Raw genomic sequence first — 16,957 nt, forward strand, 5'->3', positions numbered from 1 at the left:
TCAGTGGGCAGAGGCGGGGAGGCTGCTAAATGCCATCGGGGCAGGACAGCTCCTCGCAACCAAGAAATACCCCTCCCAAACCTCAGGTGCTTTGGACTGAGAGCCCTGGCCTATAGAATCAGGGACCTAGGGACAGGGACTTACTAAGGGACATACGAAGGACGGTCAGTGAGCAAACCTGCAAATGTGAAAGACGGAGCAAACAAGCTCGCCTCCTTTGGGCAGCCCCTCACTCAGAAAAATAACAAAATGACATCCACACGGGTTATCTCAACGACAATCGTGGTGTCTGTCCGGAGAGGAAGAGAGCAATATGCCAGGCGATTAAAAAAAAAAGTACATTCAAATCAGCGGAAGTTAGAACATTTGTGAATTATTAGAATATGCAGAAACCATAAAACATTCATCCTGCAGATATTTGCTGAGCACCTACTATGTGCCAGCAAGAGACCTTGCCGACAGGTGGCAGAAACGGTCTCCCCTGCCCCCTCACCCCTCTCACCGCCCAGAGAAGCAAGAGGCAGCCAGAGTGAGGAAACCAGGGCAGCTTTGAAACACTGATTCCAGCTCCAAAGAGCACTCATTACAGTCAAAGAGGAAGGGCTCAAGCAGATTTTCAAAAAGTATTTCCACTAGTAGATGACACGGTACCTTGATTTTATTCATTGACGTGGTGCCCAGGGTCGAGCCCGGTGCCTCCCACGTGCCAGGCAAGTGCTCCACCACTGAGCCCCAGCCGGCCTCGAGGAGATTTTGATAGAGAAGAAGTGAGATTTCCTTCTTTGAAACACACACGGACACATCGGCAATGCTTTACTCTCCCAGGAGTCCTGATCACTCAGTCCCGAGCACCCCAGAGCTCTGCCTGACTCAGGTCCTGTGTACAAAGAAAACGAGGGCAAAGGAACCTGGCTTTGGTCACTCTGGACAGGGTGGTGGGGCGCTAGGTTGGGAGCGTTAATTCTGGGAGACGTCCGGTCCTGTGCCTGGCCTTCGCTGCCTTCTCCTCCCACTGGCCTCCCTGCGTTTAGGGAACAATCTGTGTGGTGCTTTTCAACTTTCAAAAGCTGCTCACGCCCGTTCCTTCCAGAATCTCACAACACCCTGCCAGATTGCCACTCTTACCGCCCTCCATTCTGTGTTCTGCACTCGTTATTATCTTACAGACGAGGAGACCAAGGTCAGAGAAGTGAAGGGCCTTGCCCAGACATAAGTGCGGGTGGGTATTTGGGATTTGAGTCCATCTCCTCTGACTTAGGACCTGGAGTCCCCTCGAGCACACTCTGCAGCTGCTCAATGCTGGGACACTTCCACTGTGCATAGCTGTGTCTAGAAAGGTTTCCTCACCACAGGAAATGACCCTGCTGAGTGCCAGGAGTAGGCGTGATAGCTGTGAATGTGTCCATTACAGCTCTGATTCCTGTCCCTGGCCAGGAGGTTCCTGAGAAACCCAGGCCCACCTTTATCTGCCAAGACTGCGCAGCCCCAGGCACAGACCTGCAAGGGACCAAAGGCCCAGGGGCTCCTGAAATTTACGAGTCCCCAGTTTTAAGCCGAGCATCATTCCGAGCAATGTGATGAAGCCCTGGCCATCCCGCTCCAGAGGTGAATCACCCCTCTAGCCAGCGTGTCCACACGGTGTGTGCTACCCACTCGCTCGTCACCACCTGGCCATTGTTGTTATTAGAGCTACTGTGGCGGTATCACAGGGCTTATGGTCAAGTATTAACTTAATAATGGCCAGGGGAAATGATGCTGGTAACTCAGATATGCTGTAAAGTTCTTCCTTTAAATGAAATGGTGAAAGTTCTCAAGAGGAAACAAAAATCATAAGATGAGGTCTCTAAGATCTGTGTGGTTTCCAGCGCTGATCTCCTCCTGTGCCTAACTTACCAGTCCAGATCTGTCATAGGCACTATGTACAGGACAGCAGCACGGTTCGGAGCCATCCCGGGTGCCAGGCACCAGGGCAAGAGGAGACTGCGGGTAAGGGGATGCCAGGCGGCAGCAGGCGGGGGGCGGGGGAGGAGGAGGTAACAAGGTGGTCGGGAAAGATTCCACTGAGAAGGGAGCTAAGAGGGAAGCAGCGGGCCCTGTGACAGCTGGGTGGTTTCCAGGCTGCGGGAAGAGCCCCTGCCCAGGCCCCAGGACAGGAAGGACAGGAGGCGGCGCTGGAGCCGCTGCACAGCCTCCCCGCGCCGCTAGGGGGAGCCACGCGCCCGCGCCCGCTGTCCCCGCCGCGCGGAGGATTTCCCGACCGTGTTTGGTGTTTGTTTGGTCTTTGTTTTTTTCCACGCTTGCTCAGGGATCTCCTTGGGGAAAGTGCTCAGAAATCAAATTCCTGGATCCTTTCTGCGCATTTTAAATGGTAGGAGCTACTTCCCGACACTGTAAGATGAGCGGCCTCATCTCCGCGGAGGCCCATGAACTCCCTGATGAGTCACCTCCTGCCACTTGGCTGCCTCTGGCCCTCGGGGAAAGTGCCAAGTTCTCTGGCCTGGCCTTCAAGGCTTCCTGCATCTTCCCGCATCCTCCCCGACCGCCGGCTCCTGCCGACAAGCTGGCCTGGTCGCCAGGATGCAGGTCACTGGACCTGCACTTGGGCTGGTCAGCAGCTCAGTGACCAGACTCCCTGCAGGCCGCAGCCCCCAGGCTGCCTCGCTTCCCAGCGGGTCGCCGGCCTTCACCAGATCCAGCATAGTCCTCAGGCCCTCAGCCGCAGGGGGTGGCCCCTCAGTGTGAAAGGCGGCCCTCAGCCTCAGGCAGAGGACTTCTGAGGCCTCTCCCTGTCTCTGAATCCTCCGGTCCTGCACCTTCCCCCAGAGCCCTCCCTGAGCCTCTCAGAGCGCCCTCAGCTTCCTCCCCTGACACACGCCATGCCAATCTTTGCAACTTCCCCGTGCCTGGAAGATTCTCTGGCACGCAGTAGTTATTTATTAAATATTGGTTTGTTGAGGATGTGACCGTGTTTCACCTCTGCTGAGAAAGAAAAATTAACGGAATCTAAATTCCTGATCTGGGCCCTCGGGCCTTTTCCTTTAGACACCAGGAGGCATTGCCTCCTCCTGGAAGCCTCCACGGCACTCATCTCAGGTCGGCACAGAGCCACCTGCCCATACACACTCACACTCACACACACTCCTCCCAGGCTGTCCTCCATCAGAACGTGCTTGCTCAGGGGATGAGAACTTGGTCTTCAAAGACAACCCGCCGGCTTGAATGGAGGCTGTGCCGTGCATTGGCTGTGTGGCATTCCTCTTCCTCTTCACGCCTCAGCCTCCTCATCTGTGAAATGGGCCTCTTCATTTCACTTGCCTCCTGGCAGAGGCAGAGGCACCCTGAGGTGAGCCCTGGTGCTGAGGAGCTCAGCGCTGCAGGTGCACAGGAGGCTGCAGAAGCTCAGCTCCTCTCTCCATGTGTCTCCAAGCTCCTGTGGCCAGGGCACAGCTGGCTTTGCTCCCATGGAATCACCAGGACCCCAGGGTCTGTGCTGGAGGTGGTGCTTGACTAAGGCTCATTGGCGAGGGGCCGTCCATATTTGCTTTGAGAGAAAATCTGACACGTAGTAAAATCTTACCCCAGAATAGTTTTCAAAGTCACTTGTGAAGCATTGATAAGAAAAGGGAGGCCTTACTTGGGGGTCCCCCGCCTCTGTGTGGGGCCCTATTTCAGGACCCTCCTGGGATTCTCTGTGCCCCTGCCCCTCCTGATAGATATGCTCAGACTCCGTTAAGTTCTCCCTTGTTATCTTGATCCAAATAACTCATATTTTCCCATTATAATTTAATTTTCTCCCTTCCTCCCAAACCAGAGCACGGTGCCCACAGAGATATGCATTTAGAGCATCCTTATTAATCCTGCCCTGACCTCTGGGCCGGGAGCGCAGCCTGGGGAGACGGCGGCAGGTCCCTTTCCATACTGGGCCTATTAAAACGCCTTTCTTTTAATTGCTCAAAACAGAAGATGAGGAAAAAAAAAAAAGCCTGCACTTTCCACTGCACTTGCGTCGTGTCTGCATCCTGGGCGAGAAAGACTGGGTGGACCGCACAGGGCAGGCTGAGGAGCGTTGGCGGGCACTGGTGGCCCTCCGATGGCTTTGCCTGGGCTCCTGACGGTCGCAACAAAGCTTAGAACAAAACATGTAAAACTGGAAAGCACTGTGGGTACAGATTTGGCCATCGGCAAAAGTGACCTCTGAACACGCCAACCGGATACTGCTAGACCATCTCGGTTCCCCGCCTCGCTGCCGGCTATTTCCTCTGCTCAGACCAAGTCCCAGTGCTTTCCAGGCGTCGACCCGTTGAACCCACACCACTCCCCGATGAGGGATGCATTGCTGGCCCATTTCACAGGAGGAGACGTTGAGGCACAGAGTGTGCAGCTCCGCCACATCCCAGGCTCCACGCTGCAGTCGGGCTCCTGGCTCACCCACGTGAATCCTTTTTGGAATTGGCATCAGTCACCTGTTCTCCCTGGTGGCTCTGGGACCGTGGCTGAGGGAAGAGGCACTGGCCAGGTGAGAGGGTTCCCCGGGAAGGAGCCACGCCTGGCTGTTTGCGTGTGCCCTGGAGTGAGTGTGCTGAGGGCGACCCTCCGAGTCCAGGTGCCCTGGAGTGACACAGCGCCCGAGTGGGACAGTCCCCCAGCCCTGTCCTTTGCATTCCAAACAGGCAAGGAGACCCGCAGCTGCCTGATCCTTCCTCTGCTCCGCTTTCTCCTGTGCTTTCTTTTCAACTGAGAATTTCTCAACAAGGACTGTGGGGACCACCAAGACGGGTTCTTCCAGAAGCCAGGGGACACGTCAAACAAGTTCTCATCCCCCGAGACCAACCCAAACCCAGGAGGTGCGGCGACCCCAAACGATGCCGACCGCTCTCTCTCTGCGGTCTGGGTGGACAGCTTCCTCTTGGCTGGCCACGTCGCAGGCTGGAGAGCAGCCAGGGGCCAAGGTGGTGCTGACGAGGGGTCTTCTACCCCCAGGTGTGGGGGGCACAGTGATTCTGCTGAATTGCTTGACAAAGGGCATGTTCAGCAGGCAGTCCCGAGAGAGCAGATTACAGACCAGGTCTGGCTGTGCCTGGGGAGTCCCTGGGAACAGTGAGCTCACACACATCCGCCACCTCCCACGGCTGTCCTGCTCTTGCTGATGGAGGCCCCGCCCAGCTAATAACTTCTCCAAGCTGTTCTGTGCCCGCGGGAAATTCCAATCCCCTTCCACCACCCAGGGACCATCCTTCATCTGACAGTTTCCTCTTCCAATTGATCTTGTCTGCCATTGACTACTGGGGTTTCAAGATGATAAGGACAATCAGATGACACCAACTGCAGCAGCACTTGAGTCTTATCTGACTCAGTCATTCCAAGCGCTCTGCTAACATCATCTCCCTCTATCTGTCTCTATCGCAAAGTACAGAGGAAATACAAACCAAGGCTCAGAGAGATGAAGCAATTTGCCTTAAGTCACACAGCAGACCACCTGTGATTCGACAAGGCTTATGCTTTCGGGGGTCAATGAAGAAGCCACCAGGGAAGATCACTCATGTCACCCTGTGGAGGATGAGGCAGAGTCTTGAGCTACAGTGTGATCTCTGCATTAAATCCACCTTGGCACGCTAGGGGCCTGAGCAGAATGTGACACCATTCTGAGTGGCCCTGGGCTACCTGCATTCCCCCGAGGCTGGCTCTGCCCTTGGGGAGCATAGGGCTGGGTGAAGGCAAGACCGCAAGGTGGGGATGTACAGACAAGGATCGCACAGGGCGTTGGCTCAGCCGAGTGCCCGTTACACAGACGGGGCTCTCCAGGACCTTGAGACGCCCTTTGGCAAGTACTCAGGGTCGCGTTTCACTTTAGTGTTCGGCTGAGCGCCTCTGTGTTGCTTCGCTGCGGGACTTTCCGGGATCTTTGTCACCCGCCTATGGGACTTTGCCTGCTGCGTCTCCTCCCGTATAAGTCGCCATGGACTGTAAGATGCGATCATCCCGCGACAGCTTTCCTGGGAGAGAGACCTCTTTTTCACTTTGTGCGCAGTCGTGCCCCATGACCATGACCGTGCGTTTGGCCCCATAAGGTCTCATGGCCCTGCAGGGTGGTGGGCCTCTCAGCGTGTGGGCGTGCTCTGCCTGCGGGCGCCTCCTGTTGAGGAATGCACAGCGGCGAATGTGTCACAGGTGAGCGCGCTGGTCTCCCAAGCACCGACGGGAGACCATTCAGGACCGTCGCCGTGTCCCCAAGACTGGGAACCACTTCACGCAGGACTGTGGTGCCTCGGGAAAGTCCCTGGGAGCCAGGGGTTGGGGCCGGCGGGTCATGAAGGGCCTGTGGGCAGAGGAGAGGGACGTTCTCTAGCCACGCTCTCCCAATGCCACCTGGCCAAATGGAATCATCGGTTCCGTTGGAATTAACCATTGAACTTCTACGATGCACCCGGTCAGGGGCCGGGCCGGAGCGTCCAGGCAGCCACGGGTAACGCAGGCTGCTTGGTCTGAAGAGCCAATGAGTTATTTCGAGCGGCGGTGCTGGGCTCAGGCTGACGGAGGCCCTGCCCCTGATCACGGGGTTTTCTGTTGGAGGTCGCCTGCCCTGGGACCCTGGGCAGTCCCTACGGAGAGCTGCAGCACAGACTCGGGCGCCTGGCCTTGCCTTCTTTCTGGCCTGTGGTCCTCCACGTGCTGGGCAGGAACAGACCTCCCTGCAGTAGGATCTCCTGGGAGGCCCAGGCTCTGGAAGGAGGAAGGCGCCTAGGAGGGACTTGAACCCTGGGGTGAACAGGAGGGTGCGGGAAGGGTTAGGAGCAGCTTCCCTGGCAGGAGGCGCTTAACGAGCACTTGCTAGTTCTGCTTATTTACGGAGGACGGCATGACAGCGTGGCACACGAATATGGTGTGGAGCCATCAAATGAGGGGAGTCAACGTTTCTGTTTCCTTGAACGTTTATCGTTGCTCCGTGTTTGGAGACTCCAAATCCTCCCTTCAGTTCTTCACAGAACCAATAGCAAGCTGTTTAAACCAGGCACCCCACTATCCACAAACAGCGGGAATCGCCTGTTCTGACACCACCTGGATGTTTTCAAGAGTAAGAGGGGTGCCTGGGGAAGTGGGGTGTCCCAGGGTCCCGGCCACTCTACCCGCAGTCCAGCATCTGTCTGCAGGCCCGGCCGGGAAGCACAGTTCAGCAAGCAAAGGCAATTCAACAAAAGCAGAAGAAATCGCAGCTTTCCCATAAACACACGGGGGAGGACCACGGCCACAATTCAGTCGCGGGTCTCGTATTTTTTCTCTGCTCCTGATTTCTCCCCCGCTGACACTGCTCCGAAGCCTCTCCCGTGTCACACCCGATACGATTATCTAGGGCGTCTGGCCCACGTCTTTCCGCCAGCCCTCCTGCCTGGATCTGTGCCGCCTCTCCGCCTCCTGCCTCTGCCATCCAGCTCCCGTCCTCTGGAGGAACAGGTGGAAGAGGGGAGGGAGGGGAGTCTGAGTGGAGACGGTCCTGCTGTGGGGGGAAGGAGCACATAAATCCCGCCAGTCACATCCCCAGCCCGCCCACAGGTAGTAACATGGAGTGTCCTGAATCAAGGAGCCAGCAGGCCTTTAAAAGATACTGAGTTAAGACTTCAATGCTCTGTGCCCTTAGTTCAATCACTTGACCTTTCTGAACTTCTAATTTCTCTTCTGAACAATGTGAGTGAAGACATGAATCACATGAATGAGGAATAAACTAATGAATGCCACGGTGGCAGCCACGGGCAGCTGACTCTCAAAAGTGGATACTCCCTTTGCTGAGAAGCACCTGTCAAACCCAGGACTACATTTCCCAGTTGCCCTTGCTCCTGGGTGGGATCACATGACCAGCCCCCACCAATGAGGTGTGAGGCTGAGCAAGGCTTGCCACTTCCGCGCCATGTGTTTGGGAGTCTGATGGCCAGTCGCCCACATTCTCTGCCTGCCCCTCTTGCCTCACCTATCGCTGCACAGCTCCAGGTGACCTCGAGGCCACGGGGGTGGAGTTGGAACCCTAGCGACCCCTGAAGGAGGGCTTCAGGAGCAAGAGTAGCCATGCTGGACTTCCCCTGAGTGAGGAATGCACCCTTCCTGGGCAAAGCCACCGAGTCTTGAGGTGGTCGCAGCGGGGTTCTGTCCTGGCTGATTCAGGAGGTGGACTGAAGGAGAGCTCAGTGGCTTGAGTAGCGGCCTCCATATGTATGTCGGTGTCCAAATCCCACGCACTGGTGCCTCTGCCCTCATCATTGTCTTTGCAGATGCAATCTAGGATCTTGAGACCATCTTGGACTGTCCCCCATGACCCTCCCATCCAATGAAAAGCGTCCCCATGAGAGAGAGCAGAGCAGAAGGTACTGGCAGAGGTGGAGGTGAGCAACCAGGAGCCAGGAACACCCACAGCCACTGGGGCAGGAGGAGGTGCAGGACCTGCCTAGAGCTTCGGCCCTGCACCTTGATTTTGGGTTCGTGGCCACAGAACTGTGAAGGGACACATTCCTGTTGCTTTAAACCAGTTTATGGTCCTTTGTCCCAACAGCCCCCAGAAACTGCTCCAGCCAGGGTGGGCGGCCTCACGCAGTGTGGCATGAAGAGGCCGTGGTGGGCACGGGCGGGCGATGGCCCGCTCCCCTCCTGGAGGCAGCGTCCCTGGGAGGAGGCGCACTCTGGAGAGAAGCGCAGTGCAAGCCCACCTTGTCAACTCCGAGAAGATTCCGGGGAAGCTCATGACAGTGTCTGCACTGAGAGGAAGCAGAGGCCCTGAGCTTTGCAGGCGGCAGTCTTATTATTTATGGATGACAGGCGGACATTTTCATTAAAGTGTAACAAAAGGGATTCAGGAGCCTGTCTGCAGCTCTCACCATGCCCAGCCGCCCACCCTGCAGGCAGCCCTGGAGCCAGCCTCGGGCAGAGGGCCGGGCTCAGAGTCTGTCCAGGGGTGTGGGAGGCCATCTGCGTCCCACCCCAACAGGCGCCTGCTGGAGACAGGCTGTAATGTGGCAAAAAAGAGCTTAACGGTCCTGGCGAGATCCATCCCGCAGGTTAGAGCTCCGTGAGACCTCTCACTGGTGGAGAAATAACCCACAGAGGAAGAGGAAGGTGAGAACAGAGCCCGGAAGCGTGGCTTCAGCTGTATCTGCCACCCATGAGAGGCTGCAGAGACAGGCTCAGTTCCAGTCCCTGTTCCAAAGCTGTGTGGCTTTGAGTAAATCACTTAACCTCTCTGAGATCAATAGAACAGAGTAGCTTATCTTATTGGATCCTATGCTTCCAGGAAAGGATAGGGCAGAAGTCTGTAAGAAACTAATATTCTCTGAGTTTTATCCCTGCTCTTAGGAATCCAGTAGAAGGAAATAGAGAGGTAAACAAAGACTTGTGTTCAAAGACAGTAACTGGAGAACAGTTTGTAACAGTAAAACCTTAAAAACTGCCCAAATGTCTCACAATAGGAAAATAGCAAAATATGTTATGGCATATCCAAATGATGGACCCTTCTAGAACCATGAGATAGCATTTAGTAAATTAATAATAAACCAGAAAGTGTTTCTATTTAAAACAAGAACAACATTTGTGGTTATACAGCATGTTCCTAAATTTGTTTTTAGAAAGGCTTCGTTTGTGTCCATGTTGGGTATCATCTACCCATATTTTGATAGTGGTTTCCTTGGGACGTTGGATCTTGATTGATTTTTACACTCTCCCTTTTGTTTTTCTGCACTTAACCAAATTCTCTACAACTTGTATCTGTTGGTTTGTAAACAGAGAACATTATGAACCCGGAAAGTGGTGGGCCTGGGTGGTCTTCCAGTGCCTGCTGGGGCCAGCGGGCTATGACGACCTGCTCATAGCCGAGCAGGAGGCTGGGAGGCACAGGAGAGGACCGTCACGACCCTGGGACCCTGTCCTGGCAGATGCCTACCCAGTGGCTCATGAAGACTGAGGCTCTGGATCTTCCCAGGGAAGAGGAGACTCGGAAGGCCCAGGCGGGGCCTCGGTGAACGCCCCCTGAACCACCGAGTGACCCAGCAGATGGGAACGATGGGTACGTGGGCAAGGCCCTGGGTGCCAGGCACCGGGCAGACTGGTTCCCAGGGCTTTCTGCCTTGGGAGCTTTACAAAAAGGAAATTTGGGACAAATAAAAGATTTCAGTTCTGTTCAGCATATAAAAGACTGTTCAATCCTGCTGGTAATTTAAGAACAGATTAAAACTGGTATGAAGTATTTTTTGCTTAGCCGAAAGGCACATATTTATAAATTGAACACTGCCAAATTTTTCGGTGTCTGGGGGATTGGTCCTGGTCACTCTCACTGATCCCCAAATCCGTGAACGCTCAAGTCGCTCATGTCAAAGCACATAGCATTTGCACATGACCTACAAGCACCCTCCGTGGACTCGAAGCCTCTCCAAATGACTTCCAATGTCTATCACAATGGAAGCGCTATGTAACTAGTTGTTCAACTTTATTGTTTAGGGAATAACAACAACAACAAAAAACCCAACTCTGTACATTTTTGGTGCAGACACAATTTCTTTTTTGTTCTTTTCTTTTTTTAAATACAAATGCTTCACAAACTCTTTTCCAAATATTTTTTTGATCTACAGTGGTTGAATCCCGGGTGCAGAGGCTGTGGACATGGAGGGACAGCTGTCCTGGTGAGGACGTAAGAGGCCCGGCTGGGAGAACAGAAATTGGAATAAGCATCCTGGGAAAAGGCTGCGCTGTGAATCATCATCTTGAAGAGATGGGGACCCTGTGTCTTAGGATTGTGGGCTGGGGAGGTGGCTTTGCTCACTGCTCTGTCACCAATGTGACTGATTTCTAATGTGATAAATCTTGCAGGACACACTGTCTGCAAGATTTCAAATAAAAGTAATGGAAATGCTTTTCATATTGATCATATTGGTTACATCCATGTCAAAATGGATCAAAATGCATATTCAAGTGTGTGCATTTAATTGTACTTCGATTTTACCTCAATAAAGCTAAGGCAGAAAGAATTGTGGCTGGGAGGCCTGGTCTTTGCTGTAGGGACTCAACTGCAAAGGTACCAGCATTTTATGCAAAGAATATTGGTGCAGCTCTGTTCCTGTGCCCTCTCCGGCCTGGCTCTCGCCGCTGGGCTCCAATGCACACGTTCACATCCATGCACGAAGCTTTTGGCTCAAACCCTGGCCTCCTGAGTTTTCAGCTGCACACAAACATCTCTGGGGACTTCAGGGGGGTCCCCACGGCTCTAACCCTCTGCTATGCCCTGCTTGTTGGTTCCCTAGACCCAAAGGCACATGGGTTGACAGTCCTGTGACTTCTGCAGACCCCTCTGCTCCCCAGCCCCCTCTGCCCTGGAAGCTGACCTCAGGGGCCACAGCAGCCAGTTCCTGTCTGTCCACCAGTGGATTCAGTCAGTGGGGATCAGTCATTTGGGAAAGGGACCTGGGTGGGAGGTCAGCTGTTCATCCCCCAGTGCCCTCCCTGAGGTCTCCAGTTGGGCATCCCCTCTTGAGGACAAAGCCCCCTTTCTCCTTGACCCACAGCCTGGGTAAGGGGGCCTGCATCCTGGCTACAAGCTGTCAATAATTCCCAATGTCAACTCCAAATGCAATGTTTCCAAATTTGCGTGTGAGATGGTGAGCTGCTAAGTGAGCTCTGAAAACAATAGGACCAACAAAACCCTGACTCCTCGTGTGTATGTTTCTGGGTGTAAGATGTGGATAAATGTCCCAGCTCTCGCAGCCTAACTGGCTTGCAAAGGTGCTCACGTGGCCACTGTGAGCCAGCCCAGCACTCCAGAGCACCCTGCAGTGGCCTGGAGTGATGAGGACCCCTGACTGGGGCCACTGCCCAAGGCGCAGCCCAGCGGGAGTGCAGAGAGCCGCCTTGCTGATGTGCAGAGAGCCCCTGGGCTTCCAGCTAGCCGACACAGGCGTGTCTCTTTCCCTCCGCCCCCCCTCTCTCCAAGGCTCAAACTGGACTGCATCAGGGGAGGAAGGTATCAACTGCTATGCTTTGAGTGTGGCCCCCCAGAGTTTCCTGTGCTAGAAGCTTAGACCCCAGTAGGGTGCAGTTGAGAGGTGGTGGAACTTTTAAGAGGCGGGGCCTAGCGGAAGGTAATTAGATCACTGAGGGCATCCCCATCAAATAAAGCAAAGCAAAGCAAAGCAAAACTTAATGCCCTTCTTGCAAGAACCCAGTTAGTTCCCACAAGCATGATTAGTTGTAAAGAGTGATCGAGACCCTGTCTGGCCTCCTGTCTTACCCCTAGACTCTCCCACTTGGACACACTCCCACCAGATGCTGTGAAGCAACTAGGGGGCCCTCATCAAAGACCCAAAAGATGGGGCCACCAGTCCTGCACTTTCAACCTTCAAAACTGTGGGCTAAAGAAACCTCTTTTCTTCATAAGTACCCAGCCTCAGATATTTTGTGACAGCAACAGAAAATGGACTGGCATCAACTTACTGCCACTGTCCACCTCCACAGCTTTACCACCCCCCCCCCCTCAGTCTGATCCTCAGACTCTGCCATCATACCTGCCAACTCATGAAAAATGGCAAGAGGGGTGGTGGTGGGGAGGAGGGTGAAACAGGCCTGCCCAGCCCCCTGAACACAAACGAGCCAGCACCGTTCCTGAATATCCAACAACAGGGCTTTGATGGACTCTGTGGTGGCTGACCGTACAACAGAAATCACACTGCTGCCTCAGGAAAATTTCATGGAGTGGAGAAATGATTACAGTATTTTGTGACATGAAAAGTAACAGGTCCCCCTGCACCCAAATCACACAACAAAGCCCCAAGAGGGTCAGGTTGTTTCTCCAGGTGCTGCGCCTGGTCTTAGAGAGACGGCACCCTGTGGGCAGATGCGGCAGCTGAGGGTGCAAATGAGCAAATGCAGTCTTACTGGAGAGAAGGTGCATCCAGGGAGCGAGCGGTACACGGGGCTAGGGGCATGTTGGATCACAGCGGCGACCCGGACCAGGGGGCCAGGAGAGTGGCCAGGGCAGAGGAGGTGGGGAAGAGGCGGCAGGCGCTAAGGCACAGTGCCAGCTGCCTCAGCGTGTTAACACCACCCAGGCTCAACCCCAGGCTAAGGAGCAAGAGGCCAGGCGGAGGGAAGAGGGGAGGGAGTGGCCTGAGAAAGGAGTGGGGTCCTTCCCAGGGCAGGGAGCGGCCGCAGGTCCTTTGCCACCCTGCGTCCTGTCATTTAATTCTGGCAGTGACTCTAACCTTGCGGCTGCTCCGTTGCCCTCCTGGCTCTGCTACACCCCTCCCCGTTCTGTCCTCTGCCCTTGTTCACGGGACGTGTTCCAAGGCCACAGTGGGCAGTCCGCCCTGGAGCAGGAGTCTCCCGCTTCCTCCCTGCAACACTGAAGGTCCCACAAGTCAGGTTCAGGGAGGGTGGGCGAGCCCTGATAGGACCACCATGGCAAGCTGGCCTGGAAGCCAGTTAAAACCTACCGATGGCTCACTTCTGGAATTTTCCACGTAATAATTTCAGACCACCAGCCACAGAGTCCATGCAGAGGGGCCTCCAGCCTCCCACTGCCCTGGACACGCCAGTCTTGTCTCTGCTGGCGTTTTTGCAGTGTCCGACCTGCCTTCCCCCCGCTGCAGGGCGGTGCCAGGATGTTCCCGCCTGTACGTAGCAGGTGCTGGGTGTCTGTGAACGTGTGCCAGGCAGGTGACTGCCTGTCCCTCCCCACGGCGCTCCTCGGGGACACCCATGCCGCAGGCTCTGGGCAGGTCTCCGGCTGGGTGTAGGGGACTTGCGATCCCACGTGTCAGCGGCTCCTGGACACTGGGAGAGGGGCTTCAATACCTCAGTGGATACATGACCTGAAAAGGCTACCCGGAGAAGAGGAGGCCGCGAAGTGGGGACAGACGCCAGGAAGAAACCTGGTCCTCCTGGAACCTGCTCCCAAGGGAGTCACAGGCGTGGGAGGGACAGGGATGGGCGTGGAGCCAGGGGCTTGGTCCATGCAGGTCACTCTGCCTTCGGCTTCCACGGAGAGAGCCAGACCTGGGTGGGCTGTGCTGGCCTGTGCAGAGCAGCCTCGTGTCTGCAGGGACACCTGCCCAGCCCTCCCTGCCTGGCCAGTGCCAGCCTCTTCCTCCACATCCACACCTGGATAAAATCCGGTTTCCACACCAGGACAGTAAGAGGCCAGCGGCAATGAGTTACAGGAAAATAGGCCACTAAAAGCAGAGGCCGCGGGGAAAGCCGTTCAACGCCTAGGATCTGTGCATTTCTGGAATTCGGCATTTTCAGATCAAGATTGAACATGGGTAACTGATAAGAGGTGGGGACCGTATGTGAGTGTGGATGTGAACACGTGTGTGTGCACGTGGACGTGCACATGGCTATGTGTGCAGCCCAGGTGCAGACGCACTGCAGAAGGTCGGTCATCAAGAACCCTCCCACGTGCCTGCCCTTCAGCCACCTGACGTAAGAGCAGATAATGCGTCTCTAGACATCGGTAACGCTGCAGGTAGTAGGCTCAGACTCTAACTCCCCCGGTTCCCCATGACCCCCACTGCCAGCAGCTGGGACGGTCCCCCTTTTTAAATCACTTACACATGTATCAGTTAAGAGGGCTGCGTGATAAATCTCCCCAACGTACCCCAATGTGTAAACATCCACTTTTATCACTCATGGATTTTTGTAGATTGGGAGTTCATTTAGCCCAGCAAGGGTGGCTTGTCCCTGCTCTGTGACATCTGGGACCCCTGCGAGGACACTGGGGACAGGGGCTGGAGTCCCCTGCAGGCTTCTTCTCTCCCAGGTCTGGTGTGAGCTGACCTGAGCTGGGCTGTGGCTGGAACCCATGGCCTTGGCTTCCTGTGACACGGTTATCAGTGCTAGGGCGACCTGGGACTTCAGCTGGCCAGTGTCTGTGGAGCAGCCCCTGGGCCAGCAGAGACAGTTGGGGCTTTGCAGTCTGGGAAGGCCAGCTTGAATCAGTCCCCCACCACAGAGCAGAGGGACTCTGGCCAGGTCCCTGAGGCCCCCAAGTCTCGGTCTCACCTCTCCGGTTGCTCCCCGGGCCCAGGGAGCACCTGGTACTTAAGGGAGTCCAGCACACGGGTTTGCTTTTGTGGCTGGATTTTACTCCTTATAGCAGCCCCTTGGCAGATGGGGGACAGGGAAGTCTGGAAGCGTGTCTTTGCCCCGCTGAGGCTGGTGTTCGTTTGTCTCACTGGTGGGAACGCGTCTCTGCGTGAGCCCTAACCCTATTTTGGCAGTGTGGAAGGTCCCTGGGCCGCTGGCGGTCCGGAGACCCTGCTGGCTGGAAGCGGCTGTGGAACGCTGCCTCAGCCTGGCTTGGGCTCGGCTGGTCCTTAACCACCCATCTCCTCCCCTTCCCTAAATCCCCTCTCTCTCCACTCCCAGCAGGCTGAGTTTCTAAACCCCTAGTCTCACAGGCAAGGACACGGAGGCCCGGGAGGACCAGGAGGTGCCCCAAGGGCAGGAGGGCCCCCTCCCCATGGGTGGACCAGGGCGAGCCCGGCCCCTCCAGCTTCATCTCCTCCCGAGCCACAAAAGGAAACTTCCATTCCCTGCTCCCCTGCCAGCCCAGACGGAGGGGGAGAAGCAACGTTCCCAAATGGAGCAGGGTGGTCTCTACCAGGTTCTGGGTTTTGCTTTGTCCTTTGACATCTGCTTCCCAGGAGCCTCTGGGGAGTGCAGGCGCTGGCCTGAAGCCCCTGCTGTCTCTGGGGCCCTACCTGCTCTCCAAGGCTGTCCAGGCTGTGCGCTCAGACCTGACCATGTTTGGGCATGGAGGCCCGACCCAGATGGGACCAAGGGCTGCCTCCCTGGAGGCGGCTGGGCAGCCAGACTTCCCGCTGGAACTCCGGGGAGGCCTCCTGTGGGGGCGGGGGCCGGGCAGAAGGAAGCCATCTGCCTTCCGAGGACCAGGGCCACCGGGGAGCTGTGAGTACCGGGTCTGGGCGTGGGAAGTAGTTTCTCCACAGCTGGGCTGGGGGAGCTGGCGGGGGGCAGGGTGGGAGCAGCTTCCTTCCTCTTGGGCTGCCATCAGGATTCTGGGTGTTGGAGGGGCTGGCTGGTGGCTGATGGTCACCTGGGGGTGACTCGGGGGCTGGGTCGCTCTGGGAGCTGAGTGCTCTGGGCTGGGCCACCAGCTCTGAGTGGCCAGAAGGCAGCAGCCCGGATGTGGGAACAATCCTGCCACTCGTCACCAGTGGAGGAAAGGGACCGTGAAGAGTCTGGCGAGCGTGAGCCCACCCCACAGTCCCTCTGTTGACCACAACAGCCAGTGGCAGAGCGGGCTGGCCTGCCCGGGTACCGGACACTCCCTCATCACCTACAGTCACCTGGGTGCAGAGGGGCAAGGCCAGGATGTGGTCCTGCGTCTGATGGCCTCAGAACCCCCTTCCCCACACTACCACCCTCGGACGCTGTACCCTCTTCCTGTCCTTGTAAGGAAGAGGATGTGGGCCCAGCTATCAGATCACATGGGACTCACATGCATTCCTTTGCCCTTCTTCTCTCCGGATCCAGCTTAGCTAGAGTGACCTTTCCGAACAGGAACAGCTATCCAAAAGAGCCAAAGTTATTAGTCAGCTCTCAAACCTGAGAAGTTCTTGGAGTCTAACTGCAATCCCTCCTGTTATAGATGAAACCCATCTCATCCTGAGCAGGCCTTCGGGGAACCCACCAGCCCCAAACTTCCTCTGCCTGAGGTTCTCAGTAGGTGTTGAAGCCCAATTCCCACCCGAGACTCCCACCTAAATAGAACCCCAGAATGGATCTGGTGCAGGAATCCCAGCAGGGCAGGTGCCGGCCCCGGGAGACAGGGCAGTCTCCTTTCCTGCCTCCTGTGTTCCCAGAAGAGGTGAACCCAGGACTCGAGCCTCCACCGGCCTCAGAAGCTCCGCATCTGGGACGCAGAGGCGGCAGGGGAACCTGGGGGGGGGGGGTGCAGCCTGCAGAAGGCGCT

General features: G+C 56.0%; 1 protein-coding gene across 1 annotated transcript in view; it reads right to left on the reverse strand.

Moving 5' to 3' along the window:
- KCNIP1 (potassium voltage-gated channel interacting protein 1) overlaps positions 1-16,957 on the reverse strand; it is a 304,791-nt gene that overhangs the window by 262,841 nt on the left and 24,993 nt on the right. The gene's annotated exons all lie outside the window — the stretch shown is intronic.

The sequence above is a fragment of the Sciurus vulgaris genome (genome assembly GCF_902686455.1).
Source record: "Sciurus vulgaris genome assembly, chromosome: 6".
NCBI classification, from domain to species: Eukaryota; Metazoa; Chordata; class Mammalia; order Rodentia; family Sciuridae; genus Sciurus; species Sciurus vulgaris.